Source organism: Chamaea fasciata, unplaced genomic scaffold (assembly GCF_029207755.1).
Source record: "Chamaea fasciata isolate MVZ Bird 193981 ecotype frontalis unplaced genomic scaffold, bChaFas1.0.hap1 SCAF_36, whole genome shotgun sequence".
Classification (NCBI taxonomy): domain Eukaryota; kingdom Metazoa; phylum Chordata; class Aves; order Passeriformes; family Sylviidae; genus Chamaea; species Chamaea fasciata.
Window position 1 is genome coordinate 1,004,607 of NW_027094121.1, and position 7,413 is coordinate 1,012,019.

Sequence of the window (7,413 nt, forward strand, 5' to 3'; positions counted from 1 at the left end):
TGGCTATTTTCTGATTAATATTTTTTTCATTGGCATAGGTCACCGCTAATTGTCTTAGGAGGGATTCTTCCTCTTCAGTCCACACCCTTTTACCGCCTCCCTTCGCAGAGGTAGCTCCCTTTACCGAGGCAATCCTTTCCTCATTCCTCACCTTTGGGTGAGCGTACCTTTTATGTTGACTAAGGCCACTTTTGGTGTTAAATTGTTCGTGGCATACCTCACACCTCCAATCACCCTTTTGAACCACTGCTCTTTTACCAACACACCGTGGCATGTGACATGCAATACTGTGGTACTTGGTGTTTTGTTTCCCACATTTGGAGCATTGGAACATGATGTTCTTATGTCCATGAGCCCTTTTTAGATATTCAATAAGGCCTAGCATTCTCGTAAACTGGGTTGAACAACACGGACAAGGCGGAATGGTATCTGAGATAGAAACCATAGGTGTTCCCATAAGCCTATCTGCTGTGTTCTCCCCAGGAAGAGCTGCAGGTGTATCACGCTCTTCACACCCTTTTTTGGCACACTCAGTCCCATCTCCCTTATCCGCTCTGATAAATCGAGTTTCATAAGGTTCTGGGAACTCAGCCAGTCCCTCCCAGACTTTTTCATGATGAAACCCATCTACATATACATGTTCAGAATTCAAGAATTCCAAACTAGCCAGATGGAATTCTTCCTTGCTTACAGTCTGGGCTTTGATAGGACTATCAGCTGGCCTAACTATAAGATCTAAATCGTTAGTCTGAGTGGCAGTTGATATGCACCGTAATACAAGTGATTGCACCATTTCCCGCCACGATGTTACTGTGCCTTGAGGGAGATCAGAGACAGTAGCTGTCCCTCAAAATCTACTGATTGTTTCCAACTGTACCCCGTGGACAAGGGTAGAGGTGTACACTTTTCAATCTGAAGAGCAGTTTGCCCTTCCGAGACAGTAGTCAGTCCCTCCCTACCGCTCGTGCCCTATTACACAGTCACGGGCAAGGTCACAGCTGAGGGTATTCTAAGTTAGCAGGCAGCCCTCTCCGCTCTCCTGACTTTGTCCAACTGTAGCCCGTGGACAAGGCTTCGGGTGCACAATTTGTGGCCTGAAGAGCAGTGTCGCCCTTCCGAGACGGTAGTTGGTCCCTCCCTACCCTCGTGTCCATGCGTGGACAAGGCCTTGTGCCCCTTTTTGTGACCCGAAGAGCAAGCCCATCATTCTAACTTTCTGCCTTCTGGTGGCAGATTCTGTTGTGCTTACTTTTCACAGGAGAACTTCGAGGGACATGAAGGCCATATAAAACATGATAAATATTTGAAATTGGGAATTCTCAGAAGTATTAATGAACAAATTGGCTGCTACAACTAGGGATTTGGCCAAATTATAACAACCATTGCAGTCATCCTTCTTGGCTTTGGGGACACATCAGTGGTTGCTATCAAACATATTACCAAGCTGGGAAAAGACAAATGTGAATGATCACAAATGGATAATCGATACACTTGGTGCCACACAAAGCAATGTCTCTTTGGCTCTCAGCTGTATCCAGGCACAGCTATGGATGCAGTCAGTTGCCGCCTCAATTATAAGAGAAGGAGAGGAAGGCACTTTTCCTGCTGAAATTCGGAAAATAGTTTGGGACAATGCCAATGATTTTGAAAGAGATTTCCAATCCTGGTGGATTTTAGTGAATTTTACTTACAACCCCAGTACAAACACAGTCACAGTTTTTGTGTTATGCTGTCAGTTGCCGCCTCAATTATAATAACCATACGTAATGCCTCAGTGCACCTGATACTGTTAATGCAATTATCGCTCAAGATATTTGTCTGGACACAGAACAAAATATCTGCCACTTTGAAATTCACCCTAACCAGACTTTTGTAACAGTGCTAATATATATGGGCAATGGGTGTGCATGCTCTAGAACTGCTTGTGGTGTTGTAGTTTAGAAAATGTAGTGGTGGATACTAAAAATCACTCAAATTACTGTGTTTGTAACTTTATCAAAATTATAGGATGTGATTTTCCTTACATAGCCCCAGTTACCTCTTATTACCTTTTACAATCTGATTATACAGTGATGCACAAATTATTGCCTCCCCCTGTTGGGATGAATCTTATTTTGGTGAAGCAATTGTTGCTTCATCAGGACTTAATTGAAGTTTTGGAAAAGATCAAGAAAAACAGACAGAAAACCCTGGTAACTATTCATCACAATGTGAGAAAAATACATTATGTCATGGAAAGGGTAAGAAAAGATGCTGAACACAGGTGGTGGGATACCCTTTTTGGGTGGTCACCTACTGCCACAGGTATCCTGAACAAAGTGTGTCATCCCATTGTTGTTCTTTTGATTTTAGTTTTGATTGGTTTTGTTTTCTTAGCAATCTTATTCATTATGAATTGGAGATTGATGAAATGGTTAACGCAATTGATGTCTGTAATGAATGTACACAATCCATCATTATAAACTATAAATAGATTATATTTAGGTGAAAATTAGTTTTTATGATTAGTTTTGATTTTTATGATTTGATGTTTGGATGAATTGATGTTGGATTTTTGTGATTTGTTTTGATTATTTGAAAAAAATGGTTTTTAAAAATTGTTTTAAATTATTATTGATTGTACTTTTGCTAATTATTATTTTCAGAAATTGTTCTAATCAATATTGATTGATTCTGTTTCTCTTTTATTTCCTTTCCCTATTTTTCCTTTTCCTCTCTTTCTCTCTCTTTCTCTGTCACTCTCTCTACTGTCTCTGTTTTCTGGGATATGCTACCAACGTGGACGAGTCCTGAAGACTTCGCAAGACTACGAAATCCTGCTGAAGGAGCTCTCTTGACGACAATCGTGAGTCACGGGGTGGTGTAAGAGACGGTCCGAAGATCCCTCATCTGCCTCACAACCATCGTCAAGGACAGAGACTGAAACCCCTAAAAGGGACTTTAAAATCTCAACATAGGAGTTCTGGCCTGGCTGAGGTGAGATGTTGGCCGAGTGCTGCCTGCCGGTGTGTTCGATGGAAAAAACCCAGCATGCGTATTGAAACATCAGAACCTGAGCAGAAACAATGGGCAAGTCACGGTGAAGTGACCGCGCCTGCTGACTCGTACTGGTTGACACTGTACCTGCTGACGACCGACTTGTTCTGAGTTCTCAAAACGAACACACTGTAATGATTTCCCCCACCTGTTTGGCCAACTGCCTGTCGCTTCGGAGAGGACTATAAGGACCCCTGAGTTAATCACAGACTTTGAGATCTCCCCACAGAAGAAGACGGGTCTATTGGCTGGACTACGAGGATTTCATCTCTCCGTTGGTAGCTATAACCCACCCCCACTTTCTCTTTCCTCACTATCCTTTATTTCCCTTCAAATCCCCTCTATCGCACTTCTGGGCACTAAATAAAAATGCATTTTGGATTGAGCAAACTGAGTTGTCCCCCGCTGTGTCTTTTGCGCCTTGAGATCCCTAAAACGAATCATCAGGTTCCCCGCATATATTTGCGGACCCTGACAGCTTTTCAGCTGCGGGGGTCAAGGGACAAAGGCAGCGTTAGAGACACATTGGGGCCACTGGGATGGACTGGGAGGCAGGGGAAAGCAAGGGGGTACCTGGGAAGAAGCCTGCAGGGAGCAATGGGGGGGTGCAGGAGCTGCTGTGTTCCTGCCCAGAAGTTGTGGGGTCCTGACCGAGAGGCACAGATGGGGCAGGGGCTGCGTCCTGAGTCATCCAGTGGGGTCCTGGGGTGACAGGGGCGAGAAGGCAACAGGGGCCCTGGGAAAGGGGGTTCCCTGGGAAAATTCCATGGGGCAGGGCTGGTGTCTAGGCGATCAGCAGGGGTGCACTGGGCCGTGTAGGACAGACTGGGATGACCTGCAGTGTGGTGGCCCTGTGGGGGTAGGGTCTGAGGCCGGCAGAATTCATGATACCCACAAGCAGTGTTTTCACTATTTCAACATTGTCTAAATCAATCTCCAGAGGGACCAGGAGACCTTGCAGGTCCCTGGGATGACCCTAGTGTCAGCAAGGGACAATAGGACCAAACTGCCCCTCCATTCCTAGAGGGGATGCCCTCCAATCCCAGCACCCCGCTCCTCATCCAGTGATCATTTTCAGCCCTTTTCAGGAGTGCCTGGAAAGGATTGCAAAGGTCTGGGCTGGATTGGGCCTTGTAGGGCTGTGGGGGGACACGGGTGCATGGATCAGGGTGGAGGTGCAGACAATGGGATGGGGGTTGAGAGCCTCCAAGGAGATGAAAGACACTGAAGTGGGGTGACCTGAAGAGCCCAAGGGACTGGGCTGAGGGTGTGGAAGGGGCCCTGTTGGATACAGGGGAGAAGAAAGGAATTCCATTGTAGGGACATGGGATTGCAAGGGAGGGGCTTGATGGAGACAGAAGAAACAGGATAGATGAGGACAAAATCAGAGAGGCTGGGAGATGGTTTGGGAGTAGGTGAGGAGTCTGGGAATGGCATCAGGAGACGGTGCTGCCGTGGACAGGGAGATAGGCAAAGGACTGAGGGGGAGAAGGGGGGAAAAAGAATTGGGAATGATCAGTGGGAGGGAATCCAGCCAAGAGGAGAACCTGGAGAGGAGATGTCTGAGGAGGCCAAAAGGATGGGATGGTAGGCTACATAGGGTAGGATATAGGGACATTGTGATATTGGGCCTCATCTTGGCCTGTACTGGGAGGCACAGCAGGATGGGGAGGAGCAGGGCCATGCTGAGCAGAGCCACCTTCATCTTCCTATCACACTGGGCAGCTCTGGCTGAGGTGGCACCAGAGCGGGAGCACCATAATCCCCTCCAGAACTTCTCCCTGCCCCCTCCCGTACATGCCTCAGGCCAAAACCCAGTTTAGCACAGCCCTCAGCCCTGGCTATGAGCCCAGCCCTGGCACACAGTCCATCCCTCCTGCGGCCCTGGCATCTCGCCGACTTCCTGCACGGGCCGCCTGCCCCTGTAGGGCCCAAGTACCTCTGGGGGCCAAGGGATTTGGCAGGGAGCTGAAGGCAAGTGGATCCCTACTCCAACACTATCCATCCTCCAACAGTCCCCCAGATCCCCGCATCTCCCAGTGCTCCTCCCCTCCGGGAGCTTTCCCTGCAGGACACTCTAGAGCTGAACCCAGCCCCAAAGTGGAATGTGGGAGAACAATGGGGTCATGGCTAATAGGATCAGCCGCATAACTGGGATCTCCAGGCAATGGGGAATGGTGAACACCTGCAGACACAGCTGAAGCTTTGAGAATTACTCAGCTGTAGCACTTGCCACATCCACAGCACCCCATTTCTCAACCCTGCAGACACCAAACTGCTTCTGTCTCCAGCCCCAGAGCAGATTCCAGATGGGAGCATACCCTGCCTTGCCTCTCGCCCTGTCACACCTGCAGCCACTCTGCCATCTCAGAGTACCTGGCTCCCTCTCTGCACAGCTGCCCCGCACAAAGACTCCCAGGGATCCCATCCCCAACAAGGCTCTAACTGCCCCAGGCTGGGACCTGCCCACAGCTCCCCAAGGGCCCTTGTCCCCACAGAGGGTCTCTGCAATGCCCTGGCAAGCCAAATACTAGGACAGTAGACATCTAGACACATCCACACACACACACACACACGCACACACACACAGAGGGACACAACTCTGGGTTTGCTGAAGGGGTTTATTGATCATTCAACGGGAATGTCCCTGGGCTCAAGGGAAAACAGGGGAGTCATTCAGGGACGATCATCTCCTGATGCCTGTGGAGCTCCCTGGGCGGCTGCTGGAAGGGGCCGAGCCGGGCACAGCGCAGCTCCCGGCCGTCCGGCAGCACCCGCTCCCTGTGCAGCAGAAGGAAGCCGCGGGGCGGGCGCCCAGGCGGCAGCGGCGGCCGCGCCCTGGGGAGCTGCTGGGAGCCGCAGGGCGGGCGCCTGCGCCCCTCCCGCCCCGCCGCCGGCCGCTGCCTGTTGGCCGCGCTCCGGCGCCTGATGCGGAGCAGGAGGTCGGGGCGGTCGCGGCGAAACCAGGGGTTGGTGTAGTGGCGCCAGGCGCCGGCATCGCCAGGCCGGCCCGGCACCTAGCGGCAGCCGTAGCGGTTGAGCTGGCGCAGGAAGTTGCGCAACCGCGTGGCCCGGAAGGTGTGCGGGGCCGGCCCCTGGGAGCCGCCCGGGCCGAGCGGCTCCCGCTCCAAGAGGGAGCGCTCGATGAGCAGCCCCCGGGCCTGGCTGTCCCAGCGCACGGAGCGGACGCGGGGGCTGTTCGCCAGGCGCCACAGCTTGGCGGGGAAGGTGCCGGCGCTGAGCCCAGCGGGCAGTGGCAGCTCCGCCATGGCGTCCATCGCCGACTGTGGCCACAACGGCCGGAGGGCAATGGCCGCGGCTCGGCTCGGCACGACTCAGCTCGGCACAGCTCGGCTCAGCGCGGCACGGCTCAGCGCGGTACGGCTCGGCTTGGCACGGCCCGGCTCCCTCCCCTGTGCCCAGAGCGCTGCACACACTGCTCACCTTGGCCAGGAGTTAGAGGGCAGCCAGCACAAGGGTGGCAATCCTCAGCCAGGCCTGCAGCCCTTGGCTGTGGTTTGCCTTTCTCTGCTCCTGTGCACGCTCCGGACGGCCGATGCCACCGGTCTGTGCTGTGCCCAGCACGGCCACGCTTCCCCTCGGGAGCAGCCGGCTGCCAGCTGGGCTCTGAGAGCGCAGGATTCGCCCGGGGCCACCAAGAGGCACCCAGGGCCGGGCTGCTGCCTCTTGCAGCTCCAAGGGCCTCCTTGCAGCTGCCTCTGCCCAGGCTCAGGCTGCTCCGGGCTCTGCCAGGGCTCTGCTGGGGCTCCAGCCTGGGCAAGGTGGGGCCTGGGCTCACCTGGCAGCCGCTGACAGCTCTGCACCAGCTCTGCGCCTTTCCCAGCAGCCTCCCTGATCTTTCTGCTGTCTCACTTGGGCAAAACTCTCCCCCAGACAAAGAGATTGCACTTAGGGATACAAATGCAAGTGGCAGGAACCCAAATGCTCTCGAGTCAGAGCTCAAGGCCTGCATCTGCACAGGGTATTTGGGCTGCCCCACTCGTCCTTTGGTTCTGCCTGCAAATGCCACCGCCCTTCCTGCCTCAGACACAAGTGCCACAGCTGGGTAAACCCAGCCAGTGGGCCATATTCCAAAGGCACTGCGGTCTGGAGAGCGTGACGAAAGAAGAGCCTACTCCCCCTTCAAACCGTACCAAAGAAGGCATCAATGTCACTTTCCACCTCTAAGCAAAAATGGACAGCTCAGAAGGAAATGTTGAGCATTCTCACAGGCTCAGAAGGAGGAGAATCTTCAAAATGACTTGAGGTTTCAGAAACTTTATTTACAATCCTAGGCCAAAATACTACCCTACAATCCTAGGCTAAAATCCTACTCTACAATCCTAGCTACAATCCTACTCTACAATCCTCTACGAT